This window comes from Petaurus breviceps, unplaced genomic scaffold (genome assembly GCF_028583685.1).
Source record: "Petaurus breviceps papuanus isolate PSGF00001 unplaced genomic scaffold, PetGlider_PUasm1.0 108, whole genome shotgun sequence".
Classification (NCBI taxonomy): domain Eukaryota; kingdom Metazoa; phylum Chordata; class Mammalia; order Diprotodontia; family Petauridae; genus Petaurus; species Petaurus breviceps.
In genome coordinates, this window is record NW_027185593.1 from 3,950,681 (window position 1) to 3,963,426 (window position 12,746).

The window sequence follows — 12,746 nt, forward strand, 5'->3', positions numbered from 1 at the left end:
AAATTTACATATTTGTTTTCTTATTCTCTCCTCCATTAGATTGTGAGCTTCTTCAGGGCAGGGTCTGTCTTTTGCCTCCCTGGCACATAGTAGGAGCTTAATAAATGTTTATTGATTATTGATTGATTGAAGAAGAAAAGAAAGAAGACAAAGAAACAACAGCAGTTGTCAGTGAACGAGCTTGTGACTTTCCAGGCCAGCTGGCTCTCTGTTTCAGTAGTACTATCTATTTATTGTGTTGAACTCCTGCTCTGGACTCACTTCTTGGTCCGTGACCTCTCACTGGATCCTCCAGTGCCGAGCAAGCATCCTTGCCCCCCATTTGGCAGTGGGGTGGTATGGGGGGGCAGAGTGGTATAGGGCACAGAGCAGTGACCCTAGAATCAGAGGACCTCTGGACAAAGCCCACTTTTTGGTGTTTGTGGAACTCGAGGCAAGCTTGGGCATCTATAAAATGAGGGGTGGGATGAGATGGCCTCTGAAGTCCTATTTGTCTGGAGGTCTAGGAGCCTGTGAGTAGATAAACTCAAGGGTTCAGATAATCTTTCCATCAGAATTCTCCTGTGTTCTATGGGTAGAAGATCTGGTTTTGAATTTAGACTCTACTACTTTCTTCATGACCTTGGGCAAGACAAAATAAACTTCTCTGGGCCTCTGTTTCCCCACCTGTAAAATTAGGGCTTAGATTTGGCAGTTTTTAAAGTTCTTTCTTTTTCTAGATCTTATAATCTCATGGGGCTCTTACTGGATTTACCAAAAGTTAGTGGATAAGGTAGGATAGGGATCCAGGATACAGGGCTTCCAAAAGGCTTCTGTTACCACATCTGTAAATGAGATGCTTTGATTTACTAAGGTTTCTCAGAGCTCTGACATTCTGTGTTCTAAGTGCCCTCCCAGCTCTGACATTCTGTGTTCTAAGGGCCCTCCCAGCTCTGACATTCCGTGTTCTAAGGACCCTCCTAGATCTGACATTCTCTATAAATGCATATGTCACCCCAATAAATCCCAGAAGAAGATGACCCTCCCCCCAATGCAGAACATCCTCTGGGCTACCTCCCCAATTCAACACTCTCATCTTTTCTGTTTGAGTTGACAGAGGGATAATTATTCCAAAATTTATATCTATCCTATAGGTCATCAATCCTAAAACTATAGCTCACAAGCCCCTAATGGTTTGCCTACATTTAATAATCATCCAGTAGACACTATTAATTCAAAACAAAGGTATTTACAAAGACAGCATAGTAAGAACAGTATCTACAAAACATTCCACATAAATTTGGATCACAGTCTGGCACACACAGCATCTCTGGGAAGACTGAGGTACAAAGGATACAAGGCTGAGGAAGACTGGGTACAAACTTCGAGTACAATGGAACTGAGGTTAAGGAAGACATTTGACAAAGGAAGATCAAACCTCTGGCCCTGAGGAGCCCCAATATTCTTGGGGTGTACTGATGCTGCTCCCTCCCACCGCCAATCACAGTGTCCCTATTTGATAGGTCACTTACCTAGGCTCCCTAAGTTTTGTTTTCTTTTCTCTTGACTCTCAACTGCCGGGAAGACTGGTGGGTTTGGGTTTGTTTTTTTTTCATCTATGGCTTAATCTTTTCTCTGCTGCCAGAGGTAACACTCTTTGAAGCTACTTCATGAGGCTGGGTCTGTCTCTCTGCTCCCTGATCGTATAGTTTCTCCTAATGGGTGAAGGCTGAGTTGCTCCACTAAAGGTGCTGTGGCCAATAGGGAGAAAAAAAGGAATCCCCATTCCCCACACCTTACTGTCTGGTAAATGCCAAGATTCACTTTCTACAAAGGTGTTTCCTATCTAGATTCTGTGAACTGTTTCTAGAGCTACCAGGCTTAGCATTTTTAATTTAATTTTTTTTTCATTTTTCAAGTTCTTTATTAACTTCTGATTTACATCATTCATTTCTGCCAGATTTTGAGTTATAAATTTTTTCCCCGTTTTTCCCCTACCCACCGCCCCAAAATAGCAGTCCCACAGGATATCCCCTCCTCCAATCTGCTCTCTCCCGTACCCCTTTTGACTTTTCCAATAGGGCATGGTGGATCTCTATGCTCCAGTGCCTGTATATCTTATTTCCCAATTACATGTAAAATGGTATTAATAATAGTATTACATATATATATATATTTTTTAAACATTTGATTTTAAAACTTTGAATTCCAGATTCATTCCCTTCCTCCCTTATCACCCACCCTTACTGGGAAGATAAGCAGTTCAGTATAGGTAGTACATGTGTAGCTAAGGCAAAACATTAACATAGTAGATATATTGTAATAGACTGACTATATTTCCCTCCCTCCTATTCCACCTCCCATTTGTTTTATTCTTTACTTTAATCCTGTCCCTTTTCAAAAGTGAGTGCTTCCAACTTCCCCCCAGCCTGCCCTCCCTTCCATCATCCCCCTCTCATCCCCTTCCCCCCTACTCTCCTGTAGGGTGAGATACCCTATTTAGTGTGTGTTTCATTCCCTCCCCAAGCCAAATTCAATGAGAATAAGATTGACCTATTCCCTTTTGCCTTCCTATTCTTCCCCTCCATTGTAACCATTTTCCCTTGCCTCTTCCATATAAGATAGTTTACCCCATTCTGTCTCTCCCCATCTCCTCTCATTATATTCCTCTCTCACCTCTTAATTTCACCTTTTAAGTATCATCCCTTCCTATTAAATTGGTCCTGTGCCTTCTATGTATACCTGTAAACATATATATACACATTCACATATGTATTCATATACCCTCATATGTAGATATATATATATTTCTATTCCCTTCAACTACTGAGAAAGGTTTCATAAGTTATAATTATCGTTTTTCCACTTAGGAATGTTAATAGTTCAACTTTGATAAGTTCCTTATGATTTCTTTTCCCTGTTTACCTTCTCATGCTTCTTGTATCTGAATGTCAAATTTTCTATTCAACTCTGGTTTTTTCATCAAGAATGCTTGAAAGTCCTCTATTCCACTGAATGACCATGTTTTCCCCTGAAACATGATACTCAGTTTTGCTGGGTAGGTGATTCTTGGTTTTAATCCCAGCTCCTTTGCCCTGTGGAATATCATATTCCAGACCCTTTGATTCTTCAGTGTAGAAGCTGCCAGATCCTGTGTTATCCTGATTGTGTTTCCACAATATTCAAATTGTTTCTTCCTGGCTGCTTGTAATATTCTCTCCTTGATGTGGGAATTCCAGAACCTGGCTATAATATTCCTAGGAGTTTTCTTTTTGGGATCTTTTTCTTTTCTTTTTTTTTTTTTGATTGGGTAAAAAGGACCGCAGCTTTAATTGTAGGCCTCAGTGCAATTAAAAATAAATAAATACTGTAATCAATTTCAGGACCTTACATTTGAATAGGGGCCAATCATTTCTGTTTTAGAGACCAGGTTTACTGCAACAGTAAGAAAAACAATTATTCTTTGGAAAATCCTTTGGCAGCTGGGAAGAAAAACTCCACCGCCAGACATACTTTGTGGTTCTATCTGTAGGGCCTTCATGATTCAGCTGATTACAAGGGAAACCTGTGATTCAATTCAACCTTTCAGAGAAGACATTCCAGCTCGCATGATCTCATCAACCAGAAGAATATTGGTGGCAATCACAGTGCAGCAGTGAAGCAGTTGTTTCTTGACACAATAGTTATCCCAGATGCCAGCTTCAGCCGCAATAACCGGCTCACCTGTCTTTAAATCAACACCAACAAGTTGTCCTGATTCTGAATGTTCAGCCTGTATCTTAACTAGTGTTTCCTGAAGGTCAAAACCAGAGTTCTGAGCAAGAACCTTCGGAATAATGAGCAATGCATCAGCAAAAGCCTGGACTCCAAGGTGGGCCCTTCCCTTGACATTGGGCTTATGTTTAATGAGAGCTTCAGCTATGGCTAATTCTACAGCGCCAGCACCAGGAACCACACAGCCGTCTTCAATAGTGTTCTTGACAGCTCGCAGACCATCTCGTACCGCATCCTTGATCTGGGTAATTGTGTGCTTGTTTGGCCCTTTGATCAACAAGGTGACAGAGTGAGGGTTGCCGCATTTCTCAATAAAGGTGAACTTCTCTTCTCCCAGCGTGTATTCATAGACAAGACCTGCATGTCCCAAAGAGTCAGAATTTAAGTCGTCTAGAGAATTCATTGCCATCCCACCACATGCAAGAGTCAACCTCTCCATATTTCTTCTTTTTGCTCTGCGGAGGGCTACTATACCTTCTTTTGCCAGAGCATCTAAAGAAAATGGGTCAATTCCCTTCTGATTAATAACAACAAATCCTTTGTCTGAATCACCACACACTTTTCTTTTCAGTTCTACTATTTTCTTTACTCTATCTTCAATGAATTTCCTTTCTGCTTTCACTAGCTTCTCTCTTTCTTCTGCGCTTTTATAAAAAAAATCCAGAATTCACCTCTGTTTTTTCATATTCTAATGATACATTGCAGGTAAGGATGTAAGCATCTTCTACTTTTTTCTTCATATCAGGATGTCGGGCACCATGGTCCAAAACCAGTCCTCTGATCAACATTGTGTCAGTATCTGATTTATGCTTCATCTCCATGATCTCTACCGTGAAAAGATCAACAGGTTCACCTGGTTTTCTGATGGCCAAAACTGAGTCTACCACAGCCTCTGTCAGCACGTCAGCCAGGTCAGCATTGACTTTGGTGTGCAGGGATGTTTGGGCCACATCAATGAGGATTTCTCTATCTATTTCCTTGCTTATTTTGATTTGCTCTAAGACTTCCAGGGCCTTTGTCTTGGCAGCTTCAAACCCTTCTGTTATGATTCGAGGGTGCAGACCTTCAGAGATGTAGAGATCCGCCTGCTTCAGCAGCTCCCCGATGATGAGAACATTAGAAGTGGTGCCATCACCAGTAATGTCATCCTGGGCTGTGGCTACTTTTGCTATCAAGGAGGCTGTTGGGTGTTGGATTTGCATCTCGTGCAGCAGCACGTTGCCATCCTTGGTTAACTTGATGTCTCCTGCCCCGAAAATGAGCATCTTCATGGTGCCCTTGGGCCCTAGGTTGGTCCTCAGCACATCCTGCAGCCCCTGGGCCGCCTGGGCCCGTGCCATCTCGGCTTTGGGATTCAGCACCTTCACGGCCGACATGGTTGCGGAGCGGCGACGGCAGGAATAGAGAAGGCGGGCGCGAGGAAAGTGGCTCGGGACCTTGGGATCTTTTTCAAGAGGTGATTGATGGATTCTTTCAACCTCTACTTTGCCTTCTGGTTCTAAAACATCAGGGCAGTTTTCCTTGAGAATTTCTTGGAGGATGATTTCTAGGTTCTTTCTTTGATCATGGCTTTCAGGTAGTCCAATAATTTTTAAATTATCTCCTCCTGGATCTATTTTCCAGGTCAGTGGTTTTTCCAATGAGATATTTCACATTGCCTTCTATTCTTTCATTTTTTTGGATCTGTTTAACAGCATCTTGATTTCTCATAAAGTCATTAGCTTCCATTTACTCCAATCTAATTCTGAAGGAGTGATTCTCCTCAGTGAGCTTTTGAGATTCTTTTTCCATCTGGCAAATTTGGCTTTTTAAGGCATTCTTCTCCTCATTGCCTTTTGGAGCCTCTTTTGCCATTTGAGTTAGTCTATTTTTTAAGATATTATTTTCCTCAGTCAGGCTGTTGACTCTCATTTTGTAATTTTCTTGCATCGTTCTCATTTCTCTTCCCAATTTTTCTTCCGCTTCTCTTATCTGCTTCTTAAGGTCCTCTGTGGCCTGTAACCAGCTTGTATTTTCCTTCGAAGCTTTTGGTGCAGGAGTTCTGACTTCACTGTCTTCCTCCTGTTCCATGCTTTGATCCTTTTTGTCCCCCAAATAGGAGTCTAATGTTGGATTGCTTTGCTTGGTTTGCTTCCTTTGCCTGCTCATTTTGCCACTCAATTACTTGACTTTTGGGCTTTTTGCCACAGTATGACTCTGACACAAGACAGGGGAGCTTCGTTCCAAACGCTGGGGTTTTCTCAGCTGCCAGAGGTATTTGTTGGGTGCCCTCACTGAAGCCTCCACATGCTCTGGCAAGCTGGTCACACACCCCAGGACCTCCACCCTAGACTGCAATCCAGATCCAAGCAGGTTAAAGCAAGAGCGATTACCCCGCAGACTGGTCTCTTGGTCCCCCTACACTCTGCAGGCCAGGAGCTGAAGCTGCCACATGGAGGTGGCTGCCCACAGCCCTCAGTGGCTTCTTGCCCTGGGGACAAAAGCCCATGCACTCCCAACTACTGGGTACCAAAGTTCACACTGCACTGACCTCTCACTTTGTCCTTAGCATCTATGTGTTGATAATTCTGGAAATGGCCACAGCTGCTGGTGATCTGGAGTCCCTCCAGCCAATGGCTGGTCAGGCCCACCCTGGGGTTAAAACCTTGGCATGGGGCTGGGCTCGGCTCCCAGAGCACTGTACTGGCCGATTCCTGCTGCCTGCCGGGCTGTCCTCAGCGGGAGGTTAGCTTCTTGGTGTCATTTTGTGGGTTCTGTAGTTCCAAAGTTTGATCAGAGTCCCCTTTTACATGGATTGGAGGTGGTGGGAGCCAGAGCAGAGTGGAGGTCCTGTTTCTACTCCCCAGGCTTAGCATTTTTAAATGTCACAGAGGATGGAGTTGGGAGTGGATGACTAACCTTCAGTCAGTCAATGGCTACTTTTATGGAGGATACTTCTTCATACTTTGTAAAAGGATGAAGTGGGGTGGGGGTGGGGGATGGGGAGAGCTCTAGAGTTTAAGGACCTGAGTTTAATACTACCTGTGTTACTTTTAAAAAGTCACTTAACCTCTCTGGGCCTCAGTCTTCTCTCTTATAACATGAGGGTGTTATATTATATACCTTCTGATGTCCTTTACAGCTTTAACTCAAACCTGGCACAGTAGATACTTAATAAGTGTTTATTGATTGACAGGTAATTCCTATGAGTCTAGGGCACTTGGCACCTCAAATCTCTGTTCTTTGTCCCTTTTTATAATTACTTCAACTAGTTTGGGAGGAAAAAAACCAATTGGTCAGGAATCAACACCCTGTCCTCACGGGAAATTAAATATAAAGTACACACAAAGTAATTGATGAAACAAGCACTCTATCATCTGACCAAGAAGGAAAAGCTTCTCGTAGGAGGCCTACTTGAGTTGAGATTTGAGGGAATCTTGGTATTCTATGAAGTGATAGAAGTGAATTCTAGACACAGGGACAGTTGGTACAAAAGCTCTAAGATAGAAGACAGAATGTTATGTACAGAGAATGGCAAGTAGGTCAATTTGGCTAGAAAGCAAAAATGCACGAAGGAAATTAATGTATCTGAAAAGATTGTTGAGAGTCAGACTGTGAAGGACTTTAAAAGCTAAAGAAAGATGTTTACATTTTGTTTTTCCCTAGAGACAAAAGGGAGCCACTAGAGTGAGACTGGGGAGTGATATGGCCAGACCTGTCTTTTAAGTGTATTGATTTAGCAGTTGTGTGGAGGATGCATCAGTGAGAAGGAGAGACTTGTGACAGAAGGAAGTGATTGCCAAATTCAATGCAAGAACTGATGAGGGCCTAATGGAGGGATGGGGCAGAATGAATCAGAGAGGAGGGAACAGATGGGAGACATATTGTAGAGATACAATTGACAAGACTGGGCAACTGATTACATATGAAGGGTGAGGGAAGGGGACCAGTCAAAGATGACTCCAGAGTAACAAACCTGGGTGTCTAGAAGGATACTGATGCCCTCAATAACAACAGGGAAGTCAAGAAGTGGGGAGGGTTTGGGGAGAGAGATAATGAGCTCTGTTTGAGAAATAGGGAGTATCTGGTTGGAGATAACCAGTTGGTAGTTGGCGATGGACTGGAGCTCAGAAGAGAGACTAGAGCTAGATAAGAGACTCATCAGTATAGAGGTCATAGTTGAACTCATACAAGCTCTAAGCTCACTGAGAGAGGATGTAGAGAAGAGGGGACCCAAATAGGAGCCATGGGGCCCACCTATGCAAAGGAGGCAGGACTACATGAATCATCCAGCAAAGGAGACTGAGACAGAACAGCCAGAGGAGGAAAAGGAGAAATCATTATCACAAAATCCCAGGGAGGAGAGAATGTCCAGGAAGAGGCAGGTGAGAAATTCGACCATGTCAAATTCTGCCAAGAGGTCAAGGAGGATCGGGTCTGAGGAAAGGTCCTCTGATTTGGCAGTTGAAGAAAGCAAGTTAGTGATGAGGTTAGAAATCAGATTACAAAGGGGTTCCAAGGTGAGTACGATGTCTGAAAGCAGAGGCAAAGAGAGTAAACATATTTTTCTAGGAGTTTATCTGTGAAAAAGAGAAGAGATATATGATAGTAGCTTGAAGGGAAAGTAGAATCAATCAGAAGCAACTGGGAAGGATCCAATAGATAAGGAAAGATTAAAGGCTAAAGGAAGTGAGGGAGGTGATTAAAGTGACCAGTTCATGGAGGAGGTGGGAGGGGAAGGGAACAAGGACGCAAGCAGAGGGCTTGAATAAGAGCAAAGGGGAGAGCATTGAACTGAGGTTGAGATGATTTAAGGTATGGAGTTAGGGAGAAGCAAGAGCTTGTTGTTTTTTAAGTGAAATATTTAGCAAAGTCTTCTGTTAAGAGAGAGGAATGAGGGTGTAGTATAAATAGCTTGAGAAAAAAAGACTTAGAACAAACATTAGGGAGAGAAGGATAGAGAGACAAATCACAGAAAATTGGTGTTCTGCAGTGAGGGCCCAGTTGAGATTGCTGTTGAGTCATTTCATTCCTGTCTGATTTTCCATCATCCCATTTGGAAATTTCTTTGCAAAGATACTGGAGTGGTTTTCCATTTCCTTCTCCAGCTCATTTTACAGATGAGGAAATTGAGGCAGACAGAGTAAAGTGACTTGCCCAGGATCACACAGCTATTACGTGTCTGAAGCCAGATTTGAACTCCGGAAGATGAGTCTTCCTGACTCCAGGTCTGGCTCTCTATCTACTGCGCCGCCTAGCTGCCACAGTTAAGATTACATAACAGAAATTTGTAGTCGACCCAGTCAGTACAGTTGTGTGAATTTCTCCATCAGTGTTCAGCTGCATGAGTGTAGGGGTAAAGAAGACATATAATGGGAATAAGCCAGAGTTGGAGTTTAGAAAGGGACATGTACCAATGGGACAAGGGAGCAAATGTGACTTGAGGAGAGAGCTGAAGGGCCAAGATTCTGGAGGTTTGAGAAAAGTGAAGTCAGTGTGTAGGGTGATGGCTTAGGAAAGCAGAGAGGGATAGAGCCATGTTGAGATTAGATACTAGGTCTGGGTGGGACAAGAGATGAAACGTTGGGAGGGGAGGGTCAGATAGAGAACTATCACCATTCTGGGGAGTGGAGGTGGAACTCATCTGTGGTACAGAGTTGGTGGGAACACAAAGACACAGTCATAGGGTGACTTTTTGTTAGCCATAGTCATTGTCCAATGATGGTCAGATGTATTGATAAATGGAGGTAAAACAAAGTAACCCAAATGTATGTGTATGTATATATGTATGTGTGTATATGACTATATTGTCACAAATGCTCATAGAAGCATCTGACAGAGGAAGTTTCCAGGGACCCTCCCATGGGAATGCCTAGTTCTGCCTTCAACTGACTTGAAATGAATGACCCTTGATTATTGTAGTGTGGTATTTGTGAGACTGATCTCCACCACCGGGGTCCCTTGGATCTTGTCTGCAATGTTGCCTTCTTAAGCCAGTAAATTATCATCAGTCCACCGACATTTAATTAGCTGGGTGCAATATCTAAATTGAACACAAGGTGGTACTCTATTAATTTTCTTTTAAAATTCATTCGTTTATTTTTGACTTTTTTTTTTTTCCATTTTGAGTTCCAAATTCCCTCCCTCCAAGTCCCTCCTCCACACATTGAGAAGGCAATCAATAAAATATTAATTATACATGTGAAGTCATGCTAAACAATTTCCATATTAGTCATGTTGCCCTCCCGCCCCACCCCTAAAAACAAGAAAAATAAAGTGAAAAAAATGTGTGCTTCACTCTGTTTTCAGACTTCATCACTTCTCTCTTTGGAGGTGGATAGAATTTTTCATCATGGGTCTTTTGGAATTGTCTTGGGTCGTTGGCTTGATCAGAGCAGCCAAGTCTTTCACAGTTGATTATCATCATACTATTGCTGTTACTATGTACAATGATCTTCTGGTCCTGCTCACTTCACTTTACATCTGTTCATATAAGTTTTCCAATGCTTTTCTGACACCATCTTGGTCATCATTTCTTATAATACACTCATCAGAATCATATACCATAACCTGTTCAGCCATTTCCTTAATTTCCAATTCTTTGTTGCCACAAAAAGAACTGCTATAAATATTTTTGTACACATAGGTCCTTTTCCTTTTTTTTTTTTTTATCTCTTTGAGATACAGACCTAAAAAAAAAGATACAGACCTAGTAATGATGTTGATGGGTCAAAGGGTATGCACAGTTTTATAGACCTTTGGCCATAGTTCTAAATTGTTCTCAATAAGGGTTGAGCCAGTTCACAACTCCACCAATAGTGTATTAGTGTTCCTATTTTTTCATATCCCTGCTAGCATTTGTCATTTTTCTTTTCTGTCCTATTAGCCAATCTTATAGGTGTGAGGTGGTGCCTCAGGGTTGTTTTAATGTCCATTTCTCTAATAAATAGTGATTTAGAGAATTTTTCATGTGACTATTGATAGGTTTGATTTCTTCTTCTGAAAACTGCCTGTTCATATCCTTTGACCATTTATCAATTAAGGAATGCCCTTATTTTTATAAATTTGTTTTAGTTCCCTATATATTTGAGAAATGAGGCCTTTATTAGAAGAACTTGCTGAAAAATTTCCCCTCGTTTCCTGCTTTCCTTCTGATTTTGGCGGCATAATTTTTTTAATTGTGGAAATACTTTTTAATTTCATGCAATCAAAATTATCCGTTTTATTTCCTGTGATCCTTTCTCTCTCTTGCTTGGTCATAAACACTTCCCTTATCCATAGACCTGACTGGTAAAATTTTCCATGCTCTCCTAATTTATCTATGATACCACCCTTTTATGTCTAAATCATGCACCTATTTTGACTTTATCTTGGTATATGATCTGGATGCTGGTCTATGCCTAGTTTCTGCCAAACTGCTTTCCAGTTTTCCCAGAAATTTTTGTCAAATGGTGATTTCTTGTTCCCAAATCTTAGATCTTTGGGTTTATCAAACATTAGATCATTATGATTATTTACTACTGTGTATTGTAATCTATTCCACTGATCTGTGTTGCTCCATTAGAACCACAGGACAGCCTTATCAATTTCTCTCTAGGGTATGGAAAGGGTAACTTTCTTAAAGTCTGCAGTATCCCCAGTGGCCTCCAGAGGACACTCAGTCTGCAAGCTAGATACTATGTAATGGAGAGAAAGGCAAAAACAGTCCCTGCTCTCAAGGAACTCACATTCTAACAGAGGAGACAAAAATTAAGTAACTAGGTGTATACAAGATATACACAGAGTAGATGGGAGGTAATCTCAGAGGAAAAGAACTAGGAATGGAAAGGAAAGGGATAGGAAAAGTGTCTTGAATTCAATTCAATTTAATAGGCATTTATTAAACACCAACTGCATGTCAGGCATTGTGATAAGCTCTGAAGTTACAAAAAAGGAGCTTACAGTCTAACGAGGGAGACAACATGCAAACAAATATACACAAAGCAAGCTACATACAGGTTCAACAGGGAATAATTGAGAGGGAAAACACTGGGATTTAGAGGGATAAGGGAAGGCTTGCTGCAGAATGGGATTTTAGTTGGCACTTAAAGGGAAGCCAGGGAGGTTGGAGTGGAGGGGGGAGAAACTTCCAGGAGGGATATTTGAGTTGAGATCTGAAGGAAGCTGGAGGAACTAAGGGGAGGAGGTGACAGGGCAGCCATTCAAAGCATGGGGGCAGCCAGCACAAATAATAAAAAAATAATAGCTGGTATTTATAAAGTACCTACTTTGGGCCAGATACTGTGCTAAGCTTTATGAATAACATCTCATTTAAGCCTCCAAACCATCTTGGTGCTTTTATGATCCCCATTTGGGGGTATGTGGGGTGTTTAAGGAGGCTAGCACCTCTGGTGGGAGGGCTTGCCGAGCCCTTTTCAGGGCTGCTTGTCCACCTATGGTATCTACCTGTCCCGCAAACACCACCTGGCTTCAAGAAGCACGTGTATGTGGCCACAGCCTGACAAAATTGTCTTGGCAGGTGGGCTCCACCAAGCTGAGGGTAGCCAACAGGCCTCAGACCCATCAGTGAGCTAGGGGGATGTTTGCTCCAGCATGTGAAGACTCGCCCTGGCGGGATGGACGGATGAGAGCAATTTGTTTCATGGCCATGAAGGCAGCTGAAGCAGGCACTGTGGAGTGCTCAGAGCTTCAAACACTGCATCCTGATCCATCACCCGTCATCCTGACTTTTGTCCTGTTACTGGACTCTGAAGACTTGGAAGAGAGAGGCTGACGATTTTGTGTAGCTCTGCCTCGCTTAAATCCAAGAGTTAAGACATCACCCTGTGATGTCATTGGTCTTTTTCAAAAATGGAGGATGAAAGGGGTGGCAAGGTGGCACAGTGAATAGAGCATAGGCCCTGGAGTCAGGAGGACCTGAGTTCAAATCCAGCCTCTGACACTTAACACTTACTAGCCATGTGACTTTGGGCAAGTCACTTAACTCCAACTGCCCCCCAAATAGCAAAAAAAAA

At 42.4% G+C, this 12,746-nt stretch overlaps 1 pseudogene; it reads right to left on the reverse strand.

Annotated features, from left to right (window-relative positions):
* Nucleotides 1-3,259: 3,259 nt before the first annotated feature.
* On the reverse strand, nt 3,260-5,147 carry LOC138152108 (T-complex protein 1 subunit zeta pseudogene; annotated as a pseudogene).
* Nucleotides 5,148-12,746: the final 7,599 nt, after the last annotated feature.